The 20197-nt window shown below is 44.0% G+C and overlaps 1 pseudogene across 1 annotated transcript in view; it reads right to left on the bottom strand.

The window, feature by feature from the left end:
- The window catches only part of LOC309978619 (OCIA domain-containing protein 1-like), a 52671-nt pseudogene extending 43358 nt beyond the window's left edge, over positions 1 to 9313 (bottom strand). Inside the window, exon 1 of the transcript in view lies at positions 9298 to 9313. The product of the transcript in view is annotated as an OCIA domain-containing protein 1-like (transcript). The remainder of the gene's footprint in view (positions 1 to 9297) is intronic.
- Positions 9314 to 20197: the final 10884 nt, after the last annotated feature.

Here is a 20197-nt window from a genome sequence, read left to right on the forward strand (position 1 = left end):
GACTGCATTCCCAGTAAAACTTTATTTATGGACACTGAAGTTGAGTTGCCTATAATTTTTACATGTCATGAAATCTTCTTCTTCTTTTGACTTTTCCCCAGGCATTTAAAAATGTGAAGATCATTTTTAGTTTGCAGCCCATACACAAACATGTGGTAGGCCAGATTTGTCCCATGGTTGTGGTTCGCTGACCTCAGCTCTAGCCATTACATTATTCAGCGCTCCTCAAACTGTCAAATCCAATGGTTACAGCTCTCAGTGCTGATAATACACACCCCCTTTCTTTCTCTCCCCATGATTTTGAAGGCAACACTTACTTCCAGTTCTCCTACCTTTATGATCTCTTAGCCTCTTCGGAAAGCTTCCTTTCTCCCACCTACCTCTCAAATGTTGGCATTTCCAAGGATTAGTAGTTAACTTATTTCTTTGTTTACTCTACTCTGCTAGAATAATTGATTCTAGTTCCATGACTAACACCTGCTGTTAACATAGTAGCTCAGCGCATGGGCTTTGGAGTTTTACTTGCCTGGGTTTAAATCCTGGCTCTAATAGATACCGCTTGTGGTACCTCATAGGTTTGTTGTGAAGGTTAAATGATTCATTATTAGGAAAACTCTCGCAACCATGCTTTTAATGTAGGGTATATTTAATAAAATAGTTGTCATCATTATTGTTATCACTATGATGGGATGTTGATTTCCTAATCTATGTCTCCAGCTCAGACTTCTATTTTGAGTCCTAGACCCACATATCTAACATCTGTACTTGGATGTCCACTGGCACCTTGACCTCAACATGTCCCACACCCAACTCATCATCTCTCTCCTACCCCTGTATCCCCTCACCCTAACCCGCTCTTTTCCCTCCATCATTCCTTGTTCTTCTTAACAGCAACACTGTTCACTCAGTCGCTTAATTGAGAAAACTGGAAGTCCAGTTTCATGTTAGAAAAAAATGACATGAAACATCTAGCTTTAAAGTGAAGATGAGACTGAACATTTTAAATCTCTCCTTAGTTGGGACTGGAGATTAACTATGTGGTTGATTTGAAAAAAGTTTTCCTCTCTTCCCTGTCCTAATCTTCTCTTCACTCCTGTCAGATGTATCTCCTCTCTCTCCCTTAACCTTGATGCGCCAATTTCTAACTCCTCACTTTGATCACATGATTCCTCTCATCTGAAATGCATCCCCCCATATATCTCCAAATGTCATCCATCGTTCAAGGGCTAAAACACCCAAGAAAATTTCTTCACCTCTCTAGTCAATAAAATAAGGTATATTTTGGAACCAAGAGCTTATATTTTTAAATTGAATGTCATTATTACATATTCCATACTTTATAATGCTGTCACAAGTCTCAAAATCACTCAAAATCATATTGTTTCATCGAGATTATAAGCATCTTAAGTTCACAAGGCATAGAATGTTCTTCCTCTGAATTCTCCATGATGCTTGGCACAGTTATCCTTTTGCCTTCCATCACTCTTTCTCTGGCGCCTCTCCTTCCAGTTAACGTGGACCATCAGGTTCTACTTTATCTGCTTTTCCCCCTCTTCTGACTTTCTTCCTTAGACATTGTAAATCTACTTTTCAGAGATAAAATTTTTATATGTATATCTATGACTTCCCAGATTTTCATCTCATTTCCTAACCTCTCTCTTGAGCTCCATTCCCACATCTAAATTTCTTGGTGGACATTTTTACAAGGATGCCTTGTCTGGCTTCAAACTTAATACTATATCAAAATCTCAATTCATCATCTTCCCATCTCACCCCACCTTCACATTTCCTTATGGCATCATCATTCTCTGTTACCTGGACAAAACTTGCAGTCATCTTTGACTACCTTCATCGCACATAGACAACAGTTCACCATAATATATTTACTGTTCCTTATGGTGTCTTTCACAGCCCCTCCTTTCCAGACCCACTACTACAGTAACAATAACAGTAATAAAATCTATAACCGTTAACATGGATCAAGTGCTTGCTGTGGCCAGGTACTGGGCTAAGTACTTTATATGTATTAACTCATTTTATCCTCATATCATTCCTATGAGGTAGGTCTTCTTAGTATCCTCTTCATAGACGAGAAAACTAAGGCTCAGTGTGGCAGAGCTAGAATCACATCACACTGGGTTTGGACTCAGATTCAATACTCAACCACAGTGTCACTTACTCCTCATGCCTGGATTTCTATAATTGCTTCCTAACCAGTGTCCTTCCTGTGTACGATTTCCAGGATAATCATCCCCAAACATTGCTATCATTATTTCATTTCTTATCTCAAAATCCATTGCTATCTCTGTTTCATACATTAAATTAAATCTAGCCACATCCTAACGTATAAAGCTCTCCACAGACCTACCACAACCTAATTTCCCAGTTCTGTCTCTTAGATGTGCCTGCGTAGATTTCCATGAATGGATTAAACCACAGCATCCTACTCAGCCATACCACGGTTTTACTTCATCCAACTCACTCCTGATCATGTTGTAAGCTCCTAGAGGGAAAGGGTGGGCATGCGCATTTGTATCCCACAGTGCCTTCCACCTGGTCCACACTCAGTGAACATCTGTCAAGTGATTGACAGTAGGGGCTCAGTTAACCCTTGGAGGATTTGACTGTTTAATTACTACTGAACACTCTCCTCTTTCTTTCCTCCCCATTCGCTCTCTCAGTTTTCTCTTCCCTGGTATAATTATCCTATGACAAACGTGAAAATCCTCTTTTCTGCGGTCCTAGGAAAACCTTTACTTATCCATTACCACTTCATCAGCTCTTTCCTTGATTTATCCCCAAACGTACCTTTCTTTATTGCTTGGTATTTACTAGACTAAATGGTACCAATCTAGGAAATGTTTCTGGGGATGACCACTTTGTGAAGATGTCAGCACAGTCTATAGCATAGAGTGGCTTTTGAGGTAAAATGTTTTATGTAAGCTGCAGACTTTCAGGTGATGTTCAGTACCGGCCAGGGCCCCTGAGCCACTGTATCTAAGAGATGGCAATGGAAGTGACAACTGGGAAGCTCAGTTCCAAATCCAGATGTCATAAATCCCCAGATGTTCTTGCATCACAGAGAGAAAGCATTCCTATTTTTATTGGATTTTTAAGTTTTTCTTTGGATCCCTGTTGCTTTCCGGGCATTGCCACAGATTTGGTACTACAATGCCAAAGGGTAGCATAGAGTTCCCTAATAGTTCAGGAAGACCAAGGTTTTTATGTTTAGGCAGAGATTCATTTATTTATAAGGATTATTTATAATATCTGGCCAGTGGTTCCAATAATTCAAAGCACTATTTATCAAACTTTTTGACAGTAACCCACAGCCAAAAAAAATTTACATAGGATCCAACATACACACAAACGTGCACATACTCACACGTACATTCACCACACACTCACACGCACAGACTCACACACATACGGCACTGAACAAAAGTTTCATGAAACAATGTTTACTCTTACTACATGTGATTCACATTTTCCTCTTTTAATCTATTTTATTTAAAAATAGTGATGATGAACTACTAAACTGATTTCACAGTATATTAATGAATCATTGCCCACATTTTGAAAAACACTGGTTTAAACAAGAAAAGGATGATAAGATGTTCCATTTTGTGCTATGAGAAGGCAAGTATATACTGCATGCAACTGATAATGTTGGGAAGAAGCAGTTCTTAAGTTACAATGTCCATAGCAGGGATAACAGAAATAATTAACTGTGGCGTATTGATTTTGTTATCAGTTTTACTCAATTCTTTGTTTAAATCAAACTTGTCATCTTTTTCTCTGCCTGTTGATATATTACATTCCACCCAACTATATGGTAGTCTGTTTCAGTGTTTACAACTATGCAAAAGTTCCACGTTCTTTTGCAAGTTAGATGGAAAGCTGTGTCAATTTTTAAAAGATTATTTATAAATAAGACATTGGGCTTATTTATACTAAAATATGATCCCCTTGTTACTCTGTGGGGTAATGATAACTATATTTCATGAATTTTTAATATTTTTTCTCCCAGTGTGCACTGTGAACACTTCTCTCCTTTCTCTATCTTCCTCCCCCACCCCTCCCCTCTTGTGTTTGTGCTTCCTGGAATTCCAGGATTCTGGAATGTTCAGATAAAATTGGTGGGATATATAAAAATATGGAGGCATTAGGGTTATATGATGTACAGAGTATTCAGGTGAGCACCATGGGGTCAGTGGGACTATAAAGCGGTATAGAAAGTGGGCGTGGCAACCAATTGCTTGCATAACTGACTGGCCCAAAGATTTGTCCCTTAACACAGGTGTTAGTTCTTCCAAAGTTGTGTTGTATTGAGAATGCAGCAAAAGGACAAAATGGATTTGGGCTGTAGCTTGAGAGGTTTTGTTATGATGTAAAAACCTTTCTGCATGTCAATTCATAGTTTCTTACATTTTCATTCAGAAGTTCTAGAGGGGAAAACATAAAATGAGGCAGGGGTGATGGCAACCAAGTAGATGGGAAACAGTGGAAGCAAGGCTTGTCACTCAATACCCTTTTATATATTTTGATTTTCAAACAATGGGCATAAATTATCTATTCAAAAATTTAAATAAAAAAGAGAAAACACGAAACAAAATAACAACAAACAGCAACAAGGAAAACAAAAATAACAATTGAAAGAGCTTTCTGATAATGAGCAGGCCAGGGGGAAAATGCAGGATTTGGAGGAAGAGACACCTATGTTCCCATTGTGCCTCCACCGTTTACTAGCTGTACAATATCAGGCATACCACTTAACTTGCCTGATCCTGTTTCCCCATCTGTTAAATGGGAGTAATAATACCTATCATTTGGAGACTGTAGTGAAGATTACTTAAGATAATGTATTTGTAGCACTCAACACATAGAAGATTATGGTAGGCAACATAATGGCCCTGTAAATATGTCAGCACATCCCCAGAACCTGACGATGTGTTAGGTTAAGGTTGCTAATTAGAATGCCTTAAAATAAGGAGATTATCCCGGATGATCCAGGTAGGCCCAGTATGATCACGTGGGCTCTTAAAAGCAGAAGAGGAAAACAGACAGAGATGCAAAGGAAGAAGAGGCAGGAGAGATTCAAATTGTGATAGGGACTCCACCTGCCCTGGTGGCTTCCTTTCATTCAACTCTTTTGCCCACACTTAAGGCTTTTACACTGAATACAGAGAGAAGTGGACATGGGGAAAGTTCATACTTTTAGTTTTTTAAATGATAAGCTGCATGAATTGTCCCTACATGCCCAGTAGGTAGTTTATTTTCAAATGACTTTCTGATGCTTTTTGGGATAAGCTCTAGCCAGTGCCTCTCAAACTTTAGCATACAAAAAAAATCACTGGGGGATATTCTTAAATGTCAGATTCTAATTCGGTAGGTCTGAGGAAGGGTCTGAGATTCTGTATTTATAAATAGCTACCAGGGGATGGTGGTGCTACCACTGTGGGGACCACACTTGGAGCAGCAAGGCCTTAGCCCACTCATTCTAGCCTCTTTCTTATCCTTGTGATATTCTCCCTATAATGTGAAAGTTTTTCATATCATTCTTCTGGGCTGTCATAGAATAGACATGTCTTCATTGGTGTCTTTTCTCAGATCCTAAAAGAAACTATGGTGGGATTAATGGAAACCAGGCATCAGGGCTAAAGAATGGAGGCAGGAAACAGCCTCCCTGCAAACCTTCCTTCTTCTCATACTTTACTATGAAAATCATCTGCCTTCTCTTTTCTACTTCCTTTGTTTTAATTTTTCAGGAAGTGTGTGTGTGTGTGTATGTGTGTATGCATACATATTTATGGGCGCCGATTCTGAGTATACAAAGCCTAAACCATAGTTACTAGATTCTACCAGCTTCCGTTCCTCAAAGCTAAAAGCGAGCAGCAGAGACTGGGTTTTGTAGATGTCTTGCTGTTGGTGGTGTGAGCCACATCAGTCAGATAAGTGTGAGCAGCTAAATCTCTGTCATGTTTAATTCTGCCCTCCACCTGAATATACTGGCTATAGGCATATGCCATGTTTTCTTAGCTAGCAAGATAGGGGTGTGTGTGTGTGTGTGTGCGTGCACACGCGCACGCGCGCTGGGGGCAGATGGTGGGTGAGAAGGCAAGGCAATAAACATATAAGTATGAATATATAAATACGGGATGGAAGTAGAGGTCTGTGATCTCGATAAACTTGGCCTTTGTTACCTCTTAATTTTTTGGAAAGATCTTCAGAGAGCTTTAGGAAATATATTCAGTACCAGCAGGCAGCCCTGGGTTGGTTCTGTCACTAGCTGGTTCTATGTTTTGGGGAAGTCATTTCTACTCTCTGGGCCTCAATTTCTTTATAGGAGAAATGAGGGGATTGGACCCTGCCAAGATCCCTGCTTATTTCCTACCATCAGCTCTTTCCTTGCCCTTGCTAAGGCAAAAAGCTGGGGCAATTGCGTGGGCTACCAGCATCAACTCCACACTGAGTGATGGACAACCAAACCTAGGGAACTTGCAGAGTTCCCTGACCCAGCGAACTGCAATTTTTGCTTTGTCCCACCAGCTTTTATTATTGTTATTTTTTAAATGATCTCTTCTTGCTCAGTTGAGTATGGTGTACATGTTTGCTCATGAGACCACAGCTGGGTCATTCAGGACTCCTTCCTTGCTATTGGGATGGGTTGGTTGGTCTCACTGGACAAAGGGCTTGAGAGATCCACCAACAGAAGTGAAGCTATGTGAGTTTAGAAAGGATGATACTATGGAAACCTCAGCTACTAAGCTCTGGACTCAGTGGCGAGCCTCAGCTTAGCCCTGGTCTGGGTTGATTAGCTACAACTTCTGCCTAGAATGAGGCATCATTTCTGTCTGCAGGCTGCAAACTTTGTCGTACCCCTCCCCAGAAATCTGGAAACTAGCCAGGCCAGATCAGGCCGGTGGCACAGGGCACTCTGGGGAGAAAGGTCCTGCTCCTCTTATTCCCCACCAGCTCACAGGAGGCTTCTGAACGACTTTGTGTACTTAGCTGAAAACAAGAAACTTTGGCAGAAGTAAAGCAGGCAGAAATATTTTGGTCCCTCTCTTTCAGTGATGGGGTCATGGCAAAAGACAAAGTAGAATATTTGGAAGCAGGCTGGAGGGCAATAGCATGACATGTGTGAAATTATCCATTCGATAATTAAGCACCTGATTGGCTCATAGATTGGAATTGAATATGCCAAGGAGTGAAATGCGATGGCAAAAGTGAAAATGTACTTCAGTGCTCCCCATTCTCAGGTTCTAAGGAATTCTCTCACTGTTTGCAGTGTTTGTTTACAAGGCAAATCGTAGGCAATTTTAGGGTGCTTCACTTCTTAATCAATTTCCTGGACTAATTCCATCCCCAGCCGAAGCAAAAGAAAGCAAACACCTGGATGGTTTTCTTTCCGTGTTTCAAAACATCTTTGGGTTCTGTCCTATCCTTTTCCTCTTCATCCCCACTGCATCTGTAATTTTCTGGCCTGGCCTTCTCTAAGCACTGTGGTTCTGTCATTCTGGTTTCAGTTGTTAATTCTAGAAAGAAAGGACTCATAGTGCTATAGCTCTTATAGCTGGTAGAAATGGCAGATGTTATCTGGTCCAGGTCTCTGCGTTAGAGCATACACTAAAGCCAGGTGAATGTGTGTCAACACAGCTGAGGACTACATGGCTCTGTATCCCTGAACTGCCCATCTCCTTGTCCCCTGAGGAACCGTGGACCAGGACCCACTGCAGCAGCCAGATACTCACATCACCAAGAACAGAGCAAAGACCTATACTTTAGGCTTCATGCCTGTTGACACTTTCAGTTCTTCCCCTAGTGTGAAGCTGCTGATTCTTTCCTACCTGTCTGCAACCTGGTCTTTGCTATTTATGGGAAAGTGTAATTTTAACCTAAGAAGATATTTGCTTATGACTGCCTAAAAAAGTAACAGAACAGGCACCTTTTCAGTTCCTATTGAGTAATCCTTGTTCTATCCTGTCTCTCGGCAGTGAGCATTAGAACAAATTGCCTGATGCAACATAAACAGTTCGCTTAATGCAAAATCTGTTTCTCTCATTTGCTGAGTTGGAAAGAGGTAATTCATTGTATTTTGGTAACATAATAATAAATAGGAAGTTTAACAGAGGAGCCTGGATGCTTTGGAAACACAAATTCAAATACTCCCCACTCGGCTACAGCAGCACAGAGCCCAGATTGTATGGAGTTGATCTGAGTTCTAGAAAAAATACATACACACCACATATATTACAACTTTATGAAAGCAGTGTCACACTCACTCTATCTATCTATCTGCCTCTCTGTCTGTCTATCTATCTATGGTAAAACTTATCTATCTATCTATCTATGGTAAAACTTCATGAAAACATCATCTTCCAGGGACCAAAACAGATTTCAAGTGGCATTCAGTTTTTCCTTCAACCTGGCAGATAGAGCTTGACCCTTTGGGTTTCCTTTATCCTGGTCTAAACATTTGCTTTGAGACCAACTTGGTACTATGCAAATGTATTTCCATGCCTTCTGGTTTAGAATAAGCAGATGTTAAAGACTGGGTGAAGGGTACCATTTGACATCATTTATCTCAGCTTTTTAAGAGTCTGTAGGAAAGGAAACATCATATAACACCAAACACCAACATCTGTAGAACACCAAAAAAATGCCCGAGACCGACAATAGACAATTACAAACGCTACTATATAAACTTGCCCTATTTGCTAAATGCCATGAAGATAAATATATAGCAATAGACAAGTGGATCTGGGTGCCATGTCAATGTAGTAAATATTTTTTCCTTTGAAGCCAAGGCTGACATGCACAATCTCTAAAGGGAGCATTACTGATTAGCCTGTGTCTCCCCTACTCATATGATAAACTCAGGTAAAGTTCAGAGATCCTGTCTTCCAGACCGCTTTCCTGGCTTTCTGCGGTAGCCATCACCACATACTTGACTATGGCAAGAAGATCCCAAACTGGCAAAGGGGTAAAGAGCCCTTTTCCTAGTTTCACTCTTAGAGACCATGGAGAAAGATCAGGATCTGGAAATACAGCTCAGTACCTGTGTGTGTGGGGGAACAATCATGATCATGACTGTTTGTCCAAGTCAGTGTGTGTGTTTGGGGAGCGAGGGGGTGTCCACTTTGGAGCAGAGATCTGACTGATGTCCCCCTATTTGTATTTCCTGGTTCCTTTAAGGATCCAGGGAAATGAATCTGGCCATTTCATAAGTTTGAAGGATACAAAACAGAAAGAAGGTCAATGGGGGCTCTGGTCCCTGAGCCCTTGTGAGCTCACCTCCGGCTCCCGGCATCTTAAAGTGGCTTTTGGCCAAAGGGCCAGTGTCCTTATTCCATGCCCATCTCCCAGGTCAATATTGATCTCAGATCACTGTCCAGGGGTAGGGCAAAGCTCTGGTTTAGGAGAACATCCCAAACGAAAAGGATGTTTTTGGACATTGCCAAGAGCCACCTTGTCCTGACACCCCCAGAGCCCCAGCATATCTCTCCTCCTGTGTCCAAAAAACAATCTGTTGCTTGCTTCGCTCTGCTCCCCACCACCCTAGCCCACAGCCAGCCAGCGCCTCCCAGCCCTCAGCATCCCGGCATCTTCACTCAGCCCGCACCTCGCCGCCTTTTGGCTGCGCTCCGGCAGCAAAGCAGAGGGCTCTGGGCCGCCTGTCGACTTACCCCAGGCCAAGCGATTTGTTCGGATGTGCGTCGTCTGGCGTCCGAGAGCCAAGGAGCTCGCTGCTGCCGCCTTACCGGTTCTTCCGCGGCGCGCCAACAGCAACCGCCTGGGACAGCCCAGCCGGGGCCTCAAGGCTGCCTGGCCGGTGGGCGGATGGGCACCGGGAAAGGGGCGGGGCGTGGCAAGAAGCGCAAGTGCCGGCTCCTACCGTGATTTCTCCCTTTGCTTCTCAGTCATTCCCAAACTTCCCTGTGGCCGGCCGGCTCTGCTCACCTTTCGCCTTCGTCAGCACCCCGAAACTCTCTGCTCTACCCGCGCCCCTGCCTTGTCCTCGCTCGCTTCTCCCGGCTCTCTGACCCAGCGTGGGCCGCTTCAAAGGCACACACTCCTTCCCGCAGCCTGACACACAATAAGAGCAGGGGAAGAAACTGACACGGGGAACTGACAGAGGTAGCTGATGCGGGAGTGTGAGGAGGAGAGAGAGGAGACACGGGGAGAGACAGAGAGACCCGCATCCGCACTCTCACATGCACACACACACACTCCAGCTCCAGCTGCTAGGTAGTGGCTGGCGGGAGCCCTGGCCACCCTTCCAAATCTTTCTAGACTAGAGGTTTCTGTCCCCTTCCGCTGCCGCTTCTGGAAAATGCTATACAACGAAGGGGAGAGAAAAGCAAAGAGGGGTGGGGAGGGGAAAATCGAGGAGGCGCGCTCCTTTTCTCCTCCGCACCCCAGCTCCAAAAATGTCCAACCCTGAGCTCTTCCCTTTCCCTTCTATCTGCTCCCCGCTTCCCTCTGCTCCTTTTCTCTTCCTCCTCTCCTTTGGGTGGCTGCGAGCTGGGAGAACCCGTTGCGGTTGTGAGGTGTGTGTATGTGTGTGTGTGTGTGGGGGGGGGGCGTTGGGGGAGACCGCTGCTGTTGGCGAAAGCACCTCTCACCTCCCCCAACCTGGACCGGCTGCCTCACACACTCTGAGCTCAAGGCAGGGCGGGCGGGGCAGGGCGGGGGAGGGAAAGAGCGAGAGGGAGGATGGGGCAGCAGCTCCTGCCTTCTCTGCAGCTCCGTAGCCAGGGGTGGAAGGAAGCCGCAGATGAAACCCCAAGTCAGCCCCCGCGCTGCCCTGTCCCACCGTCTCATCTCTCCCCCCTCGGTACGGAATTTTCTGTTTCATTCGTTTGCTCTCCCCGGGCCTCCCCCTCCCCTAGGTGGTGACAGAGACTGGGGGGCTGAGCGCGGTTTCGGGTAGAGGGGACCGGAGAAGCTCGGAGCGCCTGGCCGGCAGACTCTAGTTGCCCCTTGTATTGACTGCCCCTCCTTTGGACTGTGACCCACACCCCCCCCCCCCCCCCCGCCCCTCGTCAGACCGGGCTCTGAGCCGCTGGTGGCGGGGCTGCATGGGCAGCCACGGGTCATCCCGAGGGAAGGGGAGTTGAGCCAGCGAGAGCGCGGGCGAGCGGCCGGGGGACAGCAGGCCCTCGGCACCGAGCGCGGGACCCTGAGTCGCCAGGAGCTGACGTGGGGGTCTTGGATCCCTGACCCTTCTAGTGTAACCCAGTGCAGGCAGCCTCGGGGCGCAGCCCAATTCTCACATCCTTGCCCCTCTCACCCGTAGGGTTAGGGTCGGTCATCCAAGACCCAACCTAGATAGAAGAGGAGTGGGGATGGATAGCGGTATTGTAGGAGGGAGTAAGTTGCTTAGCGGTGGCAGTGGCGTCTGTGTGTGTGTGGAGGGGTGGATGTCACCGGCCACTTGGACCCCTCCTTGATCTTTGCACCTTCGGGTCACGTGAGGCACCTCCCCAGCCGCCACCACTCACGCTGTACTCGGGCGCCCTGAACCCTCTTGAAACATCCTGGGAAGAAATGGCTTAGATTCATACCTGCAACCTGCAGGCGCTTAGGTCCGCTAGCAGGCAGCATCTCCTGGCCCGGCCACACAGCCCCAAAGCTCGGCTTTGTCTTTTATCTCCCTCACTACCTCTCTCCAGAAAGGCGGGTGCGGGGGCTCTGCCTCTCTGGCCGCTGGGCTGGTACCTGAAACCCTTTTCCCTGCCCGTTCTCAGAACAACCTAGAGCTCGGAGAAAGCTCTGCTGTGCTTGCCGCTGTCGCCTTAACCCCCTGAGCACGAACTGCGAGCTTGAGTCGAGCTCCAGAAAGAACCGTCTGCCCTAAATGGCCGAGTGTTCCCATTGCTGTGCCGGTGAAGCTGGCTTACTTATGTTCAGCGGGAGCCCTAGCAATTCTCCTAGGCTACCCTGAGAAAGTCCCTCGAGGCACCAAGCAAGACAAGTTTATCTGTTGTCCTCGGTTCCCTAAGCCCCGGGTGGCCCAGTATTCTGGAGAGTATTAAGCTTTTGTGTGGGAGCAAGGCGCTGGAGAAAAGTATTGCTTTGGGGAACGAAGAGTTTGTGTTCCTGGATGAGGGGGTTTGGGGGGCAGGGGTGAGGGTGGAGTCTCCGTTTCCATACTCTTTAAACAACTTGAAGAAGTGTTTCTAAAGATTGGCCCGTAATATAGATTAAAAAAAAAAATCACTCGATTCTGGAACCTTGCTGCCTTTCTCCCATTCAAATGCAGTTCTGCTGTGGTCAGCCAGCTCGAATGTACAGCCTCCCAAACAAAAGAGGTCTGTGTTGTGATTAAGCTGGTCCCTCTTTCGGCATGAGGAGTGAGGAGGAAATGTGACTCTGGACAAGACGCTGGGGCATCTCCCTTTCTCTGACTAAACTGCAGCTCAGTTGACGCTTCTACTTCAAGCCTGGGATGCAATCAGGAGCGATGCCCAGGGAGAAGGAAAGAAAGCGCTATGCTTGTGCGCTGTCTCCTTCAAAGGCCCTATGTGTATAATGCAATTGTCTTTAACGTAGGGGTATTCTGGGTGTTTTTGAATTTGGGGGCTTTCCCAGTGCATGGTGGATAAGACCCATTTCTTTTTCTGCGTGTCCCTGCCTCTTCAAGAGCTTGAGGTTGTATAAAGGAAAACCCTTTCCAAGGCTAAGAGCACCATGAAAATGTGAGGCATTACCATACGAGTTCCAGGACAAACCTATTAGTGGATCTCCTAGTGCAATTAAGAAGCTGACTTCTGTAGGAGCCTAAGCTTGCCTGGGTTGCTTGTCAGCCTTGTGGGCTGGGGGAACTCATCTTCTTTGTGTATATGGAAATATTCAGGTTTTCTACTTGGTGGCTAAGAGTGTATGTTTGCTTGAACTCTCCCAGGGCACATTGCAACCAGAGGCCACATCTGCAAAAGTGGTTCAAAGCCGAAAATGGAAGTGACTGTGGATAATTTAAGTCCAAATCTATTTGGCTTCTAGGCGAGCTTTATTCACATGGCCTGGCCCTATCCAAACACCATCCAGATAACGACTGTCAAAATGCAATTGAGACAGAAGCATTCAGGGGCCCTGCCTCTTCTCTGTTCTTAACAGCCTTGACCAGAGTAGTAAGTGGGATGTGTAGACTGAAGTTTAGTGTGATAGGCAAAGAGAGACTGATATGACGAACCCAGAGAGGAAAGGTGTTGCAGGAAGTGGGACCCCTTCCAGGGCCCGAGAGTGGGCTCTTGTCTAACACTCAGAAATGAATTGTCTGAGGAGACACACGCATTGACGAAGCAAAGAGACTTCATTGGAAAGGGGCGCCTGGGAGGAGAGCAGCAGGGTCAGGGAACCCAGGAGAACTGCTCTGCCACGTGGCTGGCAGTCTTGGGTTTTATGGTAATGGGGTTAATTTCCGGATTGTCTCTGGCCAGTCATTCTGACTCAGGGTCCTTCCTGGTGGCCTGCACATGGCTCAGCTAAGATGGATTTCACCGAGAAGGATTCTGGGAGGTTGGTAGGACATACAGACTGGCGTCTCCTCTCTCCTTTTGACCTTTCCCGAATTCTTCTGGTGGTAGCTTGTTAGTTCCGCGTTCCTTACCAGGACCTTCCGTCGTAAGATAACTCATGCAAGTGGTTACTGTCGGGCCTGGCCAGAGCAGGTGGTTTCCGTCAGTGGTTCCCCTAACAAAGGCATTTTCTTTTCCCCATGAAGCAGGATTTCTCAACTTGGGTGCTATTGACATTTTGGGCCAGATGATTCCTTATTGTGGGGGGCTGTCCTGTGCATTGCAGGATGTTTAACAGCATCCCTGCCCTCTATTCACTTAAATGCCAGCAACACCCCTTATTACAGGACTCAAGTTCACGTGCCTGACTCACATGAGGCCAAAAAACTGAAACGTTGGAGTTTGGAGCAGAAAAAGTTTTATTGCAGGGCCAAGCAAGGAGAGTGGTTGGCTCATGCTCAAAAACCCCAAACTCTGATGGTTTTCAGGGAGAAGTTTTTATAGGCAAAATTTGGGGTGAGGGTTGCAGGGTGTGTGACTTTCTTTTGATTGCCTGGTGTTGAGGTAACAGGGCAGTGCTCCAGGGATCTTGAGCTCAGCCTGAAATTACCATCCTCCACTTCTTCCTGCAGAAGAACTCAAAGATATAGTTATGTATATCCTTTCAGGAGAACCAGGACGCTGCCCTGAGGCTGTGCTATTGTTTCTTGCCTGCTCCTCCTTTGTCTCTGCATCCCTCTGACTTCCCTGATTAGCAACTGTGAATCTGCCCTTTGGAACTCTCGGAAGTTCTAGGAGGCTGAATGAAGCCTATTTTTCCTACAAACAAGAATGGGGGTGGGGGTTAGTGGGGTGCACAGAAAGGATTTGTACCTGGGAGGGCCCCACAGGGTGCTGCTTGGTTTCACCCCCATCTTGGGACAACCAAACAGGTCTCCAGACATTGCTAAATGCCCCCTGTGGTGCAAAATCACCCTCCCCATTGAGAACCACTGCCATTTAATGTAGTAGTGTCACATTTCAAAGATGGGATGTTCTCTTAACTTTACCCACCTGGGATTGTCCAGGTGTTGTATGGAACAGAATCTCAGAAAATATGAAATATTTTGTGAGGAAACAACATGAAAAGGAGTCCTCACAAATTAATAAATTTTGACAAGTGATTGAATTCATTCTTATAATCATTGCTACTTCCCTATCACCATCTAACTTGTGGTGAGCACTCGCTGTGAGTAGGGTGTTGATTATAGCAAAGATCTACAAGGCATAATACCAGCTTTCAATACACTAAGAAACTATTGACTTTTTCATCCCCGAAGGGAAAGGTTTGCAGGTTTTCATGGAAAACCAGTTTCTGGATTGAATCTAGCCTTCTACCTCTTATTTCTCATTTGTCCCCAAACAGTGACTTATTCTTTAAGGTTCTGCCTTAGGGAGATTGCCCTTTGTATTGCTAATTACCATAGCTCTATGTTGAGATTTTTTGTGACTTCTCTATATGAGGCACTCATGCCATAACAACGTGTCCAGTGTCGAAATGACCACAACATCATAAAGGCTTTAACAAATTGAGCAGTTTGAAGGCAGGTTTTTATTTACTGCTGCCTAAAAAAAAAAGCACAACCTAAAAGTTGAGAATTAGTTTTTGTTTGGCAGACTGGAGGCAGCCTCTCAGATAGCTCTGAGGGACTGGCTCCAAAGAGGTAAGGGAGGGGCCAGGATACCTAGGGGTTTTTGCAACAAACACCAGGTAGTTGGAACAGCAAAATATTACTGTTAATTAAAGAAACCCAGATATCTCAAGTTGATGAATTTAGTGCTTTTCTACGTATGGGAATATGCAAGAATCTGGGCTCATTGAAATCATTCCTTTGATATGCAGCTTAGCTATCTAGGGCCAGTATCCTGCTCTTTCCCATCCTGAGTCCCCTCAGGGTGCACCACTGGGGGGTGACTGAGGGCTTGGCAGTGGTAGCAGCCCGTTTGTCTCCATCCTGAGTTCCCTCAGGGCTCACTGTTGGGGCCGTGGTAGTGGCTGATGGCTTGATGGCGGAAGCATCCTTTGTTTGCTGATATGGCGGGCAACATTTTTCATTCACAGTACAAAGGAAGGGACTTCTAGTTACCTGCATGTTAGAGAAATACTCAACAATGGCAAAGGAAATGGAATGAACTGGAGTGGAATGGAACAAGAGATGATTCTTAAAATACTGCGGAGTGTTGAAAAAATGTCTTGGTGTGATTGTGGGTTTTAACACTCAGCAGTATCTCTGCCCCAGGAAGTGAAACAACACTAATGTGAGTTGTGGGATCCTGATCAGGAATTCAGCAAAGGAAATGCAGGAGGAAGTGTGGAATATCTGTTTGAAAACAGCAGAGTAAACTCCTGCCTTAGAAAATAAGTTACCAGTGAGCCAGACTTATATCAGTGTCACTTACTTTGAATAACTCCTAACCCAACACCATGCATATGTATAGCAACATGCCACTTATAAAGGCCAATGCAGGGACCAACAAATCAGTACCTTAAAACTTTGTGTATTCATAAATTATGATTTTCTTGTCAAGGCTAATGATTTATTTAAATAAAAGTGTGTCTGAATTGGGACCATGAGTGGCTGTAACTGAAAACATGTTTCATATTTCAAAAGTAAGTTTAAGTTCTTACATAGCAACAGGCTCCCTGTAATCAAGGCATAAGGCCTTAAATGGTGATTAATCTTAATAAAAGAAGTGTAAACAAAGTCACACATCATGGATTAGCTAAGGACTTTGCTGTGCTTACCACTAATAAGAATACAAATGGGGCTGGCCCTGGGCAAATTTATTAAGTGGGATTTCAGAATCACAGAAGATTAGAGAACATTGGGCCAGTGAGAAGGGCCTTGCCCGAGGCTGCATAATGGTTAGTGACAGAGACAAGCGACCGAGACAAGTCTTGCTGCTCTGTGACTGACTCTTTATGTGGCCTAAGGAAGGGAAGGTTTAGTCTTTATTCTGTCTGCTCCCTCCTCAGCTTATTAAAATCTGCCCTCATGAAATGATGTGATCTGCCCTAATCAAAATACCAGTGTGTTTCCCCTCCCAGGAGTAGTTCTGTCTTCAGCCTTTTTTCTAATTGTGAACCCAAGACTCTATCTCCTTAGTAAAGAGCATTAAAGCATGAGGGGGCAGGTATTTCTTTGGGATAAAGACTTCCCGAGCCCCCGAAATCACCCCAGTTACAGGTCAGGCCTTGTAAATCTGTGAAGGCTGTTTGTTTCTCCTGCCTTTTCAAGAATGGACAGGTTTTTTTAATTTCAGGGAGGGCTTGATACAAAAATAAAATTTTAATTTGAATATTTTTCTCTTCAGGGTTTGTTGGTGTGAAGGAATATCCGGTGAGCTGTGCTTTATTCTTGGTCAATAACACAGGTCCTTACGGACAGAGTACTGAGGGGGGCTAGCTGTGGAAGGTTCTTGGAGAGTGGGCTGTGCTAGAGAGTGTAGGCTTTGGAGTCAGACAGACCTGGGTTTGAATTACAGCTCCATGTATTATTAGTTATGGATATTAACTTACGTGAACCTTGGTTTGCTGTTCTGTGAAATGGCGATAATGACTCACAGAGTTGTTTAGTGCGTTTAATTGGATAATACCTAATCTTAGCACAGAGCCTAACATATGGCATAGCCCAGCAATTGCTAATTTCCTTTCTTTTCCCTCTCTGCCCTTTTTGTATTGAGGTGACACATATAGCATAAAATTAACGATCTTAAACTGTATAATTCAGTGCCATTTAGTCCATGCACATGTTGTGCAACCTTCATCTCAATCTAGTTCCAAAACACTGTCATCACCACAAAAGGAGACCCTGTACCCATTAATCAGTCACCCCATTCCTCCCTCCCCTAGCTACTGACAACAGCTAATTTGCTTTCTGTCTCTATGGATTCAGCTATTCTAGATATTTTGTGTAAATGGAATCATGTAATATATAAACTCTTCTGTCTGGCTTGTTCACTTAGCATAATGTTTTCAAGGTTTATCCATATTCTAGTATGTGTAGGTACTTCACTCCATTTTATGACCAACTAATATTCCATTATGTGGATATCATTATATGGACTGTCTTAGTTTAGGCTGTTGTAACAATACCATAGATTGAGTGACTTAAGCAATAAATATTTATTTGTCATAGTGTCAACGTCAGGATTTCCAAGACCAAGATGCCAGCAGATTCTATGTCTAGTGAGGACCCTCTTCCTGGTTTGCAGATGGCTGTCTTCTTGCTGTGTCCTCACATGGCAAGGGGTGGGGGAGGGAGGGAAAGAGAGCGAGAGCGAGAGCGAGAGCGCGCAAGCGTACAAGCGTGCTAGCTCTCTGGTTTCTTCTTATAAGGGCATTAATCCCTCCCTGGGGGCTCCACTCTCATGACCTCATCTAAACCTAATTACCTCCCAAAGGCTCTACCTGCAAATACCATCACATTGGGGATGAATCTTGGGGGGATACAAAATTCATTCCATAGCAACCACATTTTGTTTTATCCATTCATCAAGTGATGGACATTTAGTTGTTTCTACCTTTTGGCTATTATGAATAATGCTGCTCTGAATTTTTGTGTACAAATATTTGTTTGAATAACTGTCTTCAGTTATTTTGGCTTTGTACCTAGGAGTGGAATTTCTGGGTCATAAGGTAATTCTTTGTTTGTTTGAGGAACCACCAAATTGTTTTCCACAGTGGCTGCACCATTTTACATTCCCACCAGTAGGGTACAATGGTTCCAATTTCCCTACATCTTGGCCAACACTTGTTATTTTCCTTTTTTTTTTTTTTTTTTTTTTTTTTTGCATTACAACCATCCTAGTGGTGTGAAGTGGTATCTTATTTGGATTTGAATTTCTCTAATGATTAGTGATGTTGAACATCTTTGCATGTGCTTGTTGGCCAATGTATATCTTTTTTGGAGAAATGTCTATTTAAGTTCTTTGCCTTTTTTTTTTTTTTTTTTTTTTTGCTTTACACGGGCCTCTCACTGTTTTGGCCTCTCCCATTGCGGAGTGCAGGCTCAGCAGCCATGGCTCACAGGCCCAGCCGCTCCACGGCATGTGGGATCCTCCCGGACCAGGGCACGAACCCATGTTCCCTGCATCGGCAGGCGGACTCTCAACCACTGCGCCACCAGGGAAGCCCCCCCCATTTTTAAATTGAGTCAATTTTCTGTTGTTTGTTGAGTTGTAAGATTTCTTTATATATTCTGGATACTAGACCCTTATCAATGTATGATTTGCAAATATTTTATCTCATTCTGTAGGTTGTCTTTTTGCTTCCTTGGTAAGTATCCTCTGATTCACAAAAGGTTTTAATTTTGATGAAGTCCAATTTATCTATTTTTTTCTTGTTCTTGTTGCTTGTGCTCTTGGTGTCATATTTAAGAAACCATCACATAATTCAAGGTCATGACGATTGCCCCTATATTTTCTTCCAGACAGCTTATGGTTTTAGCTCTTATGCTTAGGTCTTTGATTCATTATGAGTTAATTTTTTTATTATGTGAGATAGGGGTCCAACTTCATTCTTTTGCATGTGGATATCTAGTTGTTCCAGCACCGTTTGTTGAAGACACTGTTCTTTCTCCATTGGATGGTCTTGGCACCCTGTCAAAAATCAATTTGCCCTAGATGTATGGGTTTATTTCTGGACCCTCAATTCTATTCCACTGATACAGTTTGTCTATCTATGTGCCAGTACCACACTCTTTTGATTACTGTAGCTTTGTATTACGTTTTGAAATAGGAAAGTATGAGGCCTCCAACATTGTTCTGCTTTCTCAAGATTGATTTGGCTATTCAGGGTCCCCCAATTCCATATAAATTTCCATTTCCATTTTTTCAAAAAAGGCCAGCGTTTCCATTTCTTCAAAAAAGGCCATTAGGATTTTGATAGTGATTATATTGAATCTGTAGATCACTTTGGGGAGTACTTCAATCTTAACAATATTGTCTTCCAGTCTATGACACTTGATGTCTTTCTTTTCATTTAGGTTTTCTTTAATTTCCTTCAGCAGTGTTTTGTAGTTTTTGGTGTATATGACTTATACCTCCTTGGTTAAAGTATCAATATTTTATTTTTTTGATGCTGTTGAAAATTAAATTGTTTTCTTAATTTTATTTTTGGATTGCCCATTCCTAATGTATAGAAGTGTGAATGACTTTTGCACATTGACCTTGTACAACCCACAACTTGTCAAATTCATCTAATGGCCCTAGTTGTTTTGTGTATTCTTTAGGATTTTATCTGTATATAAGATCATGTCATATGTGAATAGAGATAGTTTTACTTCTTCCTTTCCAATTTGGATGCTTTTTGTTTCTTTTTCCTTCCTAATTACACTGGCTAGAACTTTTGTTCCAATGTTGAATAGAAGTAAAACAAACAAACAAAAAAGTGGCATCTTTATCTTCTTTCTGATCTTAGGAGGATAGCATTCAGTTTTTCATAATTGAGTATAATGTTATCTGTGGGTATTTCATAAATGTCCTTTTTCAGGTTGACGAAATTCCTTTCTATTGCTAGTTTGTTGAGTGGTTTTATCATGAAAGGTGTTGAAATTTGTCAAATGCTCTTTTCCTTCATTAACAGAGATAATCGTGTAGTTTTTCCTTCATTCTGTTAATTGGTGTATTACATT

This window comes from Leucopleurus acutus (genome assembly GCF_964270905.1).
Source record: "Leucopleurus acutus genome assembly, chromosome: X".
Lineage (NCBI taxonomy): Eukaryota > Metazoa > Chordata > Mammalia > Artiodactyla > Delphinidae > Leucopleurus > Leucopleurus acutus.